Source organism: Erpetoichthys calabaricus, chromosome 16 (assembly GCF_900747795.2).
Source record: "Erpetoichthys calabaricus chromosome 16, fErpCal1.3, whole genome shotgun sequence".
In the NCBI taxonomy this organism is placed as follows: domain Eukaryota; kingdom Metazoa; phylum Chordata; class Cladistia; order Polypteriformes; family Polypteridae; genus Erpetoichthys; species Erpetoichthys calabaricus.
In genome coordinates this window covers 28,643,166-28,655,663 of record NC_041409.2, presented here as the reverse complement: position 1 = coordinate 28,655,663, position 12,498 = coordinate 28,643,166, and positions in this window count along the sequence as shown.

Here is a 12,498-nt window from a genome sequence, read left to right as displayed (position 1 = left end):
CACTAAAATTTCTGTTTTCTCCTTATTTAGTTTGAGAAAATTACTACTCATCCATTCAGAAACACAAGTAAGACATTGAGGGTCAGTGAATCAAGAGAGTTGGGGTCATCAGGTGCTATTGATAAATACAATTGTGTGTCATCAGCATAGCTGTGGTGGCTCACGTTATGCCTTGAGATAATCTGACCTCATGGAGATCAAAAAGAGCAGCGGACTCAGGAGTGGAGTCCTTGTGGAACACCATATAGAATATCATGTGTCTTTGAAGTATAATTACCACAACTAACAAAGAAATTTCTACCTGTCAAGTAAGACTCAAACCAATTTAAGACACTGCCAGAGAGGCCCACCCACCGACATGAATAACTAAAGTAAGTTAACATTAATATCTAATTAGAAATGATAAACATTCCATACATGAATATGGTCTTGGTGTTTTTGTATCTTCACCTTTCTTGACCAGTGACATTTAACACTGGAGGAAACTGGGGGAAGGTTTTTGGGAAGAGACCTTGTCACGTAGCTTGTTCAGTAGGGGATTTTGATCCTGTTTACTAAAAATGTGTTAGTGAGTTATCCTCAGATGTGTGTTCTTTTATTTGAGAATCACGTCTGACCCCGCAAGACCATGTAGTTCATGACCTGTGCAGTGTCTTATTCAAATACCTCATTGTTGAATCTTACTCTTTCACTCAGATTTTTTTAAATTTAATTTCTGCTTCTTTTTTAAAAAGTTATGGAGACCACTGCTTTCATTATTAAAAGAACATAAATCTCTGGATTGTTTTTTTGTGTCCAGGTTTTTTATTGCTATTTTTCTAAAAGAAACACCTTTTTTTTGACTGTGGTTCCTGTCTATCATTTTGGATCTATCAACCAAGAAAGATTAAATCTTTTAACAGCATAACTTGTATAAGTGAGTCGATGAAAACAGTTAATATACTCTTCGTCTTCTTTATGTTGTGCAGCAGACTATCCTTTGCACCTCCCATCCTTTAACATAACTATGTGACATTTTCAACTCATTCTCTTTTACAGCTGCATGAGCCGTTGGTATATTTAAAACTATTAATAGTCTTCAGAACCAATTTTATTCCAATGCTGTGTTTCTCAAGCTAACTTTGACATGTTCAGATGAAAAAATAAGGAGTATTTGGTTCACACAACCTACCTCACCCAATGGTTCTCCTTACAAAACAACTACCAATTATGCCAGTTTTCATTAATTAGAGTGGATGACGGTTTAGGAGATTTCTTTTGGCTTAGAGATGGGAGTCAAATGTCAGTTGGCTTTTCAGTTAATCAACTGAGGCATCCAAATTTCTTCTCCTGTGCACAGATAAAACTTCAAACATGGTTGTTTCCGTGGCTTTATCTCCATGTTGAGTGAGTACAAATGGAGGTCACACTTTGTTCTCTTCACAAACAAGTTGAATCACTGATGTCAGTCACTGTCATAAGAGAAGATGATTTCAGATGCTAGCAGACTTGCAGAGTTGATTGCCAGGACAAAGAAAACACGCCTTTAAATAACTAATAACATGTAATTTGTTGGTTTCAGTTCTCCTAATTAAAGTACAACAAATCTGTGTCGCTGTAATAAGCATATGCCCTGCCTAAAAATGCTGATTGAAGGATCATAATGGCAGGCTATTTTATATAGCATAGGCCTGACAGTAGAAAAACATAACTTTAAATTTAGTCAGAACTTGTTGAAATGCACTGTGTTGCACCCCCAGGAACACAACTGGATTTTGGTTTGCTTGTGGCTTGACTATGTGATTTGCACTTAAGTTGTGTTTTCTTAATTGTGCTGTATTACAGCAGACAACTGAAACTGCAAAATGATGAATAATCTTTATCTGATCCCACCGCTGACCCCAAGTTCAGTCAGAACAGTACTGACACTTTCTGTCGCCAGGAGAATCAATGCAATCTAACAAGAGTCCATATAACTACCATATATCCATCCATGCTATGTACTTATCATTCAACGAAACGATAAAGAAAACCTTTCATCCATCCATTTTCAACATGATTTTCATTTAGTTGAAGGAAGCATAATACCCTGAGCCATATTTTGGTTTGGTGTGAATGAATAGTTAAAGTATTCCTATATATACATTATAAGTATCTATCTATCTATCTATCTATCTATCTATCTATCTATCTATCTATCTATCTATCTATCTATCTATCTATCTATCTATCTATCTATCTATCTATTTAAACAATGTTTTAGTAAGTGTGAGGTTTTTGAGAGCAGGACAACCCTCCAACTGTTCTGTGCGCTAATGCTCTGTTAATGCAGGCAGGGATTTGTTGTCCACCGCTGGTGCTACTGCAAGTTCGCAGGCTCATCTCGTAACACGTCTGTTGCCCAATGGTTGATGTGGGGAACATTTCAAACCGGCCACTGGCCTGGGCTGGCCTTGCGCTCTTCTTTCTGCTTCCTCTCTTGGGCAGGAAGGCTATTCTTTTGATCTGAGAAGAGAGCGATGGAAGGACGACATCATTGTCACTGCTTGTATGCTGCGTGTATTTAAAAGAGAGCTCTCGTTTGAATAAATGCTTTGAGAATGCTCCTGTCTTCGCAACAATAAAGATGATTTTTTCAGAAAGCTCAATTCACCTCCTTCTCTCTTCTCTCCTTCTCTCAAAGTCTATGACCCATACATCAAAGTTCAGATTAAATTCAAAACAGAAAAAAATTATTTCAATGCTTGTGTAGATGCATAAATGGTTTAATAATGTTCATCAGCTTAAGGAGTACAGATGAATAATTATAATTTAATGATTTAAAATTATCTTGGTAGAGGCTTGCGTGATCTTAGGATAAGGCTAACCAGTATTCCAAGAGGGCACATGAGGCAGATGAACAAGTATTGCTTTCATTAGAAAAGAAAGGAGAATAAATGAACATGTTTAAATAATAAAAGCCAGTTAATTGAAGCTTTTTTTCCCACTTTTCCACGATTTCTTTCAAATGGCCCATTAACCCTTAAACCGCCGGAACCAGCTATAGTCGGTTCCCAATGCAATTTGCCAGCACGCAGGGGCCGAGTATATTCGGCGACGTACATTCACTGAACGTCGCAACCGGCTATAGTCACATCCCAGTGCAATTTGCCAGCATGCCGGAGCTGATCAGTTAGTGTTGTACATTTGTTGAGCAGCCAGCTCATGACCACTGCCGGCCCCGGCAGCACTGCAGCATCACTGTCCCTGGGATTCAGCTGCTCCACTAGACTAGCTTGCCAGCATCAGCGCTTACCTCCATGTGCTTGCGTGCAGCCAGTTCAAGTGCAGTTGGCTCAGTGAGTTACTGAATTTCATCGATGGCATCAGTTGCACTTTGTACACATTTTTCCAGCAGTTTTTAAAATAGTAATTTACAGTTCATTGGCAGTGTGTAAAATGAAAAGAAAATATGTGTTCCATTAAAATTTTACTTTTTCTTGGTGAATTGTGACGTTTACTTAAAAAGTGCAGCAAAAAAGTATTTGGCTTCCAGGTGTGCATTAACACCCCCAAGTAGGTGGCAGTTTAAGGGTTAAAGTAATCTTCAGTTATTAATCATATACCAGGCTGCTAAGGCTTTACCAATTGCAAAGGCATCAATGGAGCAGCAGAAGATCAGTCAGAAAACCTGCACAAACAAAAGAGAGCATCTGACTGGCAGAGTCAGAGTGTAGAAAGTGGCCACTAGGAATGATGGGACACACTACATGGAAGACGTGAACCCCTGAAGAGACATAGGATATTATGTGTGACACAAGGTGCTGCTAGAGAGAATTCTAGTATGGTGCTCTTCTAGTCTGAGCATGCCATCCATGACCCTGGCAACAAATTTCTAGCCACCATAACCTATTACGTAAATAAGTGTGAATTCAGGAGAAGATCTGAAGTGAACGGGTGGCATTCAAGAGGTATGCCACTCCAATTCAAAAGGGTAAATCTGTAAAGTGAGGTTCAGACGGATAGCAAAACTCTGTTTGGGTTCAGTTCCTTTTGTACTTTGACACCTACCTTTGAGTATCATTATTCATACTACAAACACCTTGGCATCTATTTTACATACATAAAAAAGAAGCCAAGAGAGTACTGTCCTTATATATAATGCTCAGTATTTATTGTCTGTTACTGTTACATTGTATAGTTGGACTAAAAAAAAGCTGTAAACAACATATTAAATTGTTTTACCTATCATTTCTCTTTTGAACATATTGCCAAATTGGTAATAGCAAATAGCAAATACAGTAATAAACCCCAAATGTACTCCTCAAAAAGAGCAATCGACTTTGCAAATTTGTCATGTTTCTGTACCAATAAATTTAAATAATTGTCACAGCCTAACAGTTTTCTCTTTAATCAAATACTTTAAAATTGAATGCCTGCACCTGAAAAAGAATTAGCATTGCATTTGGTTTCCAAACACTGCTTGTCATTTATTCAATAGTAACAGCAACAACAATCAAGTGTCATTATTTATAGAGGACATTGCTTCACTATTCAGTTTTTTTTTTAATGCCTTTCTTATTGAAATTAATTTTGTAGGGCTCCATTCAAGTAAACTTTGGTCAAAGCAATCTGAGCATTAGAAAAAAGGAAAACCCAGCAACTAATGACAAATACATAAATAATAAAAAAATACAATATTATAGATAGATTTATCTCTAGTAGTTGATGTATGAGGCTGCAGACAATCCCACATTCTATTGTGCCAGGAAGATGCCCTTGTTTCACTGCACTTTTTTAAGACAATATTATAATTAACATCAAGTAACAAAGCTTGAGAAAGTTTATAAAGACTAACAAAATGAAGTGTTCAATCATGTAACAGCAAAATGCACCACAAAGCTGTGCGCATGTAAGAAAGGACAGAGCCGGTTATACTTCCTTAGAAGGCTGGCGTCCTTCAACATCTGCAATAAGATGCTGCAGATGTTCTATCAGACGGTTGTGGCGAGCGCCCTCTTCTATGCGGTGTTGTGCTGGGGAGGCAGCATTAAGAAGAAAGACGCCTCAAACCTGGACAAACTGGTGAGGAAGGCAGGCTCTATTGTTGGCATGGAGCTGGACAGCTTGACATCTGTGGCAGAGCGACGAGCGCTCAGCAGGCTCCTATCAATTATGGAAAATCTATCTATCTATCTATCTATCTATCTATCTATCTATCTATCTATCTATCTATCTATCTATCTATCTATCTATCTATCTATCTATCTATCTATCTATCTATCTATCTATCTATCTATCTATCTATCTATCTATCTATTTACAGGTTATACCAAAGCTGCAAATACTTTCTAAACTAACCACTCACAGACCTTTTAGGAAGAAAAATACATGTAAGTCCATTACTAAATAGAACAGTGAACATGCAATATTATGCAATTTTTAGTTAGTATATAAAAATTATTTACAATCTATTAAAATATATATCTTATATACAAACATCCATGCATGGAAGTGCGTGTGTCTGCTTGTCCAGCCCGGAAGTGCGAGGCTACAACAACGAAGCTCAAAGAGCCGGTAAGTTGGCCCCAAGTTAACGAATCGGAAGAAAAAAGAAGTACGAAGGTACACAGTGAACCTGAAAGAAAGTGACTCTGTCACCAAAGTGAAACCGCTGAGGAAAGACAAATGAGAGAGAAACTCGCTTAGCCGCTGATAGACAAGGGGGGCGAGCACATCCACAAAATGAAACCGCCGACTGTGCATTAATAAATAAATGGGAAAGCCTTTACAGCGCACCTATGAAGTGATACAAAGAAAAATTGGAGAATACGCTAGACACCCCTCTTAACATATCAGTGTTCAGAATAACGGGAGAATCAATAAGAGTCACAAATTACTGGTGGCATTAGTTGATTGGAGGAGGTAATAAAGTTCTGCATATTAAGAGTCAGATGATGTGATGTTTTAGATAAGGTGATAGTAATTGGAAAAAAGCATTAAAGGAGATGAGTTGTTTAATTCAGGTTTCACTCCATGAGCTGAGACATTTGCGCATAATACTGCGCAAAAAAAAATTAACATTCTGCATTCTCATCTGATCTCTGTAACTGCCTTCTTTGAAGATAGAGAAAAGTATTTTACATGAGAATATTAACTTAGAAAAGTTAGAAAAATGTTTGACAACAGCAGGCCATTCAGCCCAACAAAGCTCACAAATCCTATCCGCTTAATTTCTCCAAAAACATATCAAGTTAAGTTTTGCATGTTCTGAAAGTTCTACTGTACCATACTATTTGGTAATTTATTCCATGTGTTTATGGTTCTCTGTGTGAAGAAAATCCTTCTAATGCTGTTGTGAAGTTCATCCTTCTCAAGCTTTCAGCTGTGTCCCCATGTTCTTGTTGAAGAATGTGCTTTAAAGTAACAACTTGGATCCACTATACTAATTCCTTTTATAATTTTAAACGCTTCAGTCATTTTACCTCTTAAGTTCTGCTTGTTTAAAATGAAAAGGTTGAACACTTCAGTCTCTCCTTATAGCTCATAGCTCTCAGTCTTGGAATCATACTAGCTACTCTTCTCTGTGTTTTGTCTAGCTCTGCTTTGTCTTATTTTGTAGTCTGGAGACCAAAACTGCATATAGTACTCCAGGTGAGGTGTCAGTAGTTTATGAAGCTTAACTATAATTTCCTCTTACTTACAGGCTACCCATCATACTATTTAACTTAATGCTTTGTTAGCCTTCTTAATGGTTTCTGTAAACTGTCTATACAAAAGCCCTCATTATCTTTATTGCAGATGTAATAGCCTAGTAAGTGACCAGTGCATTGTTAATCCTGACAACCACAGGGTTAGGGTTAGTTCAAGAACAGAGTGACATTCCACCGCTGGGCAAAAACATATAACTTTTCAAAATGCAGGAAGAAGAAAGAAGAAGAGATGGAATTGCTGGTCCAAAATGAAAATGATTCTATCATGCTTTAAGGATGCACAGACGTTTTTACACCACAAAAGTGATGCACTTGATACTCTTTCTGACCAATGTTGTTTCTTGTCCTAGAGTGTGTATATAAACACAGGGAACTCCAGTCTCTGTATTGCATCTCGCCTGAAGAAGGGGCCTGAGTTGCCTCGAAAGCTTGCATATTGTAATCTTTTTAGTTAGCCAATAAAAGGTGTCATTTTGCTTGGCTTTTCTCTTGATACTGGAATAAATACAGTAGTCAAAACAATTAAAGAAGACTGTGCAACAGGTAAGATTTAATGTGATACCTGACAGTTAGTTGCATAGGCCCCAGCATTTTCATGATATGACCAGGATTCTGTTCTTGGTTTTACTTTCTTTTTTGTTTCTTTGTTTCTTTATTTTTTTGTTGTTTTTTACATTTTTTCTATTTTATAATATTGAATTTGTTTCATATTTCTTTTATTTTATACTATATTGTACTTAAAGTAGAATTATCTTATTTATTAATTTTGTTTTGTCTTATTATTTTAATTCAGTTGTGTTTTTTTGGTTATTGTATGTTGAGCCAAAGGGGTGGAGCCGCCTACCTCTACAGTTACAGGACTGCCATCAACTATTTAATTAAAATTGTAAGCTGTTTCAATGTCTGCTTGTTTGTTCACTAATTATGCAAAAACTAGCCATTGAAGCCCGTGCTGTAAAAAGCCTGGGGTCCCAGAAACTATTAATATTGTCAGAAAAAAACTAAAATGTAGAGATGTCAAGTAATTGAAAGGAACTACTCTGGGCTTCTCTCTCCTAGGAAGATTCATTTTGCCAATGTGCTCACATCGCTTGTGCATTAGTGGCGGGAGAAAAAGTAAAAGAGATACCGTTTTGTCAATGTTAGTGGCTAAGCGACTTTGTCTTTCATTGGAGGTTTAGTTTTGCTGACGTGCTGGTCCCGCTTGTGTTATTAGTGGCTAAGTGAGTTTTCTGTTTCCTCAGAGGTGGAGCCCTCACTTCTGAGCTGGACAGACACACACACTTAAACGCATAGACATTTATATATAAGATGTCTAACTCGATTTCCACAAAATTTTGCAGTTACTGTACCATGCTGTTGGTCTAAATTAAATTAAGTTGTAACAAGAGGGGGCAACTCAGAAACCAGCGCTAACCCAGGGACTTTAATTCCCATCAGGTAGCAGGGGTACACTGATGGAAGACATCATCATCAGCATGCACAGTTTTCTACTGGCTGATCTTAAAGACTACAGGTACATACAGCATTTTCTTCTCAACTAACCCAGATAACAGTTTTATTGTCTCACTGAATTGCAGCAGTTTTCTAAGAGTACACCTTCTGTATCATCCTGAGGCCGCATTTTGGAATGTTGATTTTCCAAAAGAAAGTCCTTCCCTGTTTATTTATACTTAGACAATGATGCAACTTGAATATTTCAGGAAAATGTTCTATCAGAGTTCATCAGTATTACAATATTCCCAAGTGACATAAGTGATAAAATAAAATAAAGTTACAATGAATCATTTCTCAACGGTCCAATGATGTGATGATATGAAATTAACAATTATGGTGTCCAGTAAATGATAGTGTGCTTTCATATTTAGATCCAGAAAATGAAAGGAAACAGAGAAAATTTAAAACAGATGAAAGTTATAGTATATTCTCTTAACAGTAACAGTAATGGTCAAACAATGAACATAAACTACAAAACAACAGCTATGCCGAATTATGATCAAATAGTGCAAGTTTTAATTTTAAAGTACAGTACATACAAAACCGAAGCTTTGATATATTTTCTCATACTTTAATAAGCTGCACAGCTCTGAAATTGAACCTTAAAGTTCATGAATAGAAGAGCAATTACTTCAAAAAGAGTACTTTGTGTTGGAAGTCAAATGTAATTATTTTTATTTTTCAGTGCTTGAACTCTTCAAGCCATGTCTTAATCCCAACTTCCTTAGGTGCAGATACTTTAGGTTTAACATGACCTATGGCAGCTCTAGCCAAAACCACAGCTGTAGCTGCAATTTATCCATTTTTTTAGAAATGGACATTCAACAGGAAAAGAGACACTCTCTATCGGAAACTGTGGGCAACATTTTATACACGGCCTACAAATTAGCTTCATGGAGTTCATCATTTGATGAAATAGTTTCTCCTTTGAGCTCAGAAGAGTACCCTAGTTTTCACTAGAAGTTCATAATTATTCTGCTTTATTTGCATTCATTATTTTTGGCCACAGATTGCTCTACAGTTCAGTGACAGTTTTAGCGTATATCAACTACCACAAAATGCTAGTTTCAAAGCACCACTACCATAGCAGAACTCAAAGGAAAAAATGATGGCCAATCATCTGGGCTCCTCCGGAAATGAACTGGATGTATTGCACCATACAACTTACATGAGATGAAAGACGAAGAAAGGAGTCACTTTAGGGTAAATGAGGTAGTTTGTCTTTATTTGAAGTTTTCAGTTTAAGTACCCAAAATCTGTATTGTCATAGTGCTGCTGTATGTGTGTGTGTGTATATATATATATATATATATATATATATGGAAGAGAAAGTCTGTGATACGGTTTGCATATTTGCAGTTGGAGATCCACAAAGGGAGAAAAAACGAATCACGTATCATAAAATAGTTTTATTCCTGAGCTTTCAACCCCTATCAGGGGTCTTCATCAGAGGATAATGCTTAGACTTACAAGAATCAAAGGCAATATATAGCAACACATTCGGGGGGGGGGTGGGTGGAGGTGACTAAGTCCGTATGATCAAAAGGGGGGGGGGGGGTTTATCGTTAAATTAAAGTGCATATGTCCTTCTTAAGTTGGCATATGCTGGGTTTATGTCCAAGTGTCTGTTGATGGCATTTTCATCTGATAGCCAAGACTCGGCCAACTCTCTGGCGCTTTTTGTACCGGCCTTAAATTTTACTTTCACGTTGTCCCAGTTGAATGTGTGTCCTGTCGATTTAGTATGTGCATATATCAAAGATAGTGCATCCTTTCTTCTGACAGCGTTGCGATGTTCCTGTACACGTGTTGAAATTCTTTTTGACGTTTGTCCTATGTATACAGCTGAGCAAGAATTGCATGGAATACTATAAACTGCGTTTCGTGTTTCGGCTGTCGATTTCTTGTTTTTAGCATTAAACAGGACCATGCGCAGATTGTTGGTGGGTTTATGTGCTATTTTGATGCCCCACTTGGTCAGGGTGCGTGCCGTGCCTTCTGACACATTATGGTGGTACGGGAGTGAATGCCAGGTGGGGTGGGTGTTCTGATGTACGTCGCTTGTATGCTGATTCCTTTGGCGCCTGCTGTGTAGACTCCGATTAATGAATGATTTTGAGTATCCGTTCGAGGTGAAAAGTTGAAACAGATAGCGTCTCTCATTAATTTTTGTTTCCTTGGTATTACAATGCGTGTGGACTCGTTTAAATAGGGTTTTCACGCAGCTCCGTTTATCAGATACCGGGTGATTGCTGGCGAAGTGTAGAATCTTGTCTGCGTGGCATTGTTTGCGGTAAACACTTGTGGTCAGGGTGGCGTCACTATTTCTTTTGATGTAAATGTCCAGGAAATTGATGTGTCGATTATTTTCTTTTTCCATTGTGAACTGGATTGCAGGGAATATTGTGTTAATATGATTGAAGAATTCATTCAGCTGGCTCTTTCTTAAAATGACGAATGTGTCGTCTACGTAGCGTATCCAAATTTTGGGTGTAATCTGGGATAAAGCTATGTTTTCAAATCGTTGCATTACCAGTTCAGCTAGGAGTCCCGATAACGGTGATCCCATCGGCATGCCTTCTTTCTGTGTGTAATACTTGCCGTTGAAATGAAAGTGCGTTTTTTGGCAAAGTGATATTAGGTGCATTAAGTCTTTGATGGACAGTTTGGTTCTTGTCTCTATGGTGGGGTCACTATCCAGTTTCATTAATAAAGTTTCTGTGGCCAGTTGGGCCGGGATCATGGTGTATAGCGATATAACATCAAACGAGACCATGATCTCGTCCTCGGCGATGGATACGTCATTCAAGCGCTGTAATGCCGACTCCGCGCTGTTGACAGAATAATCCGAGTCGTCCGTTAAATGTTTAAGTAGTTGGAAAAGTCTTTTTGACAAGTTGTATGATGGTCCGCCTATTAGGCTAACCACTGGTCTGTATTTTAGTGGTGTTTTGTGTATTTTTGGGAGTCCATAAAATTCCGGGCAGTTAGCATCATTGGATTTCATTTTGTGAAAGTTCTGTACATCTAGGCGGTTACCATTTCGGAGTTTTGTCAGAGTATAGTTTATTTTATTCTGTGTGGTTTTTGTTGGGTCGTTATTTAGCTGTTGATAAGTATTAGTGTCCGAAAGCATTTCTTCTATGGCTGTGGTGTATTGTTCTCTGTCTAGGATAACAGTTGCGCCTCCTTTGTCAGCTGGTGTAATAATAATGCTGTTGTCATTCCGTAAAGATCTTAAAGCTTTCTGTTCACTTGCCAGAATACGTGTGGTTGGTTGTCTTGTGTGTAGCTGGCTGGCGACGTTGCATCTTATTTCTTGTGCCTGTTCTGTTGGTATTTTTTCAGTTGCTAAGATATGTTTTAACGAACCGAGGAAGTTCATGTTAGATGCATCCTTATAATTGAATTTTAATCCTCTGGAGAGAATATTGTGTTCTGTGGTGGAGAGCCGTCTTTTGGATAAGTTGTGTACTCCGGGTTGGGGGTTGTTCATATATTGATTTCCAGTGAGTTTACCCCATTTTTTGTTGAGTGTATTTCGTTTAGAAATACGGTTTTTGGAAGCGGTGTCCTGGATCCTTTTAGTCCATTCCTCCGTAACCGTTTGTCCACATGTTGTGATTAGTTTAGCGTGTTGCTCCATAATTACAGATCGGTAAAAGTTTCGTTGGCGGTGTGTTTCCGTGATAAGTTCATACAAAACTCGTTTAGTAAACTGTTGCATGATGGTTGACATTTTCGGGGTGTTCGTTGGTGGCTTGAATCGTAGGCATCTCGGCGTTACATCGTGCCTGATGCAACTGTGGAGGAAGAAGAGTTTTTCATAGCTGTGCCCTTCACGGATTGCCGAAGTTTCCCATCGTCTAATGCATTGGAGGGCTTCGTGCCTGAAGGTTGTACGAATGGAAGAGAAGGTCTGTGATACGGTTTGCATATTTGCAGTTGGAGATCCACAAAGGGAGAAAAAACGAATCACGTATCATAAAATAGTTTTATTCCTGAGCTTTCAACCCCTATCAGGGGTCTTCATCAGAGGATAATGCTTAGACTTACAAGAATCAAAGGCAATATATAGCAACACATTCATGGGGGGGGGGTGGGTGGAGGTGACTAAGTCCGTATGATCAAAAGGGGGGGGGGGTTATCGTTAAATTAAAGTGCATATGTCCTTCTTAAGTTGGCATATGCTGGGTTTATGTCCAAGTGTCTGTTGATGGCATTTTCATCTGATAGCCAAGACTCGGCCAACTCTCTGGCGCTTTTTGTACTGGCCTTAAATTTTACTTTCACGTTGTCCCAGTTGAATGTGTGTCCTGTCGATTTAGTA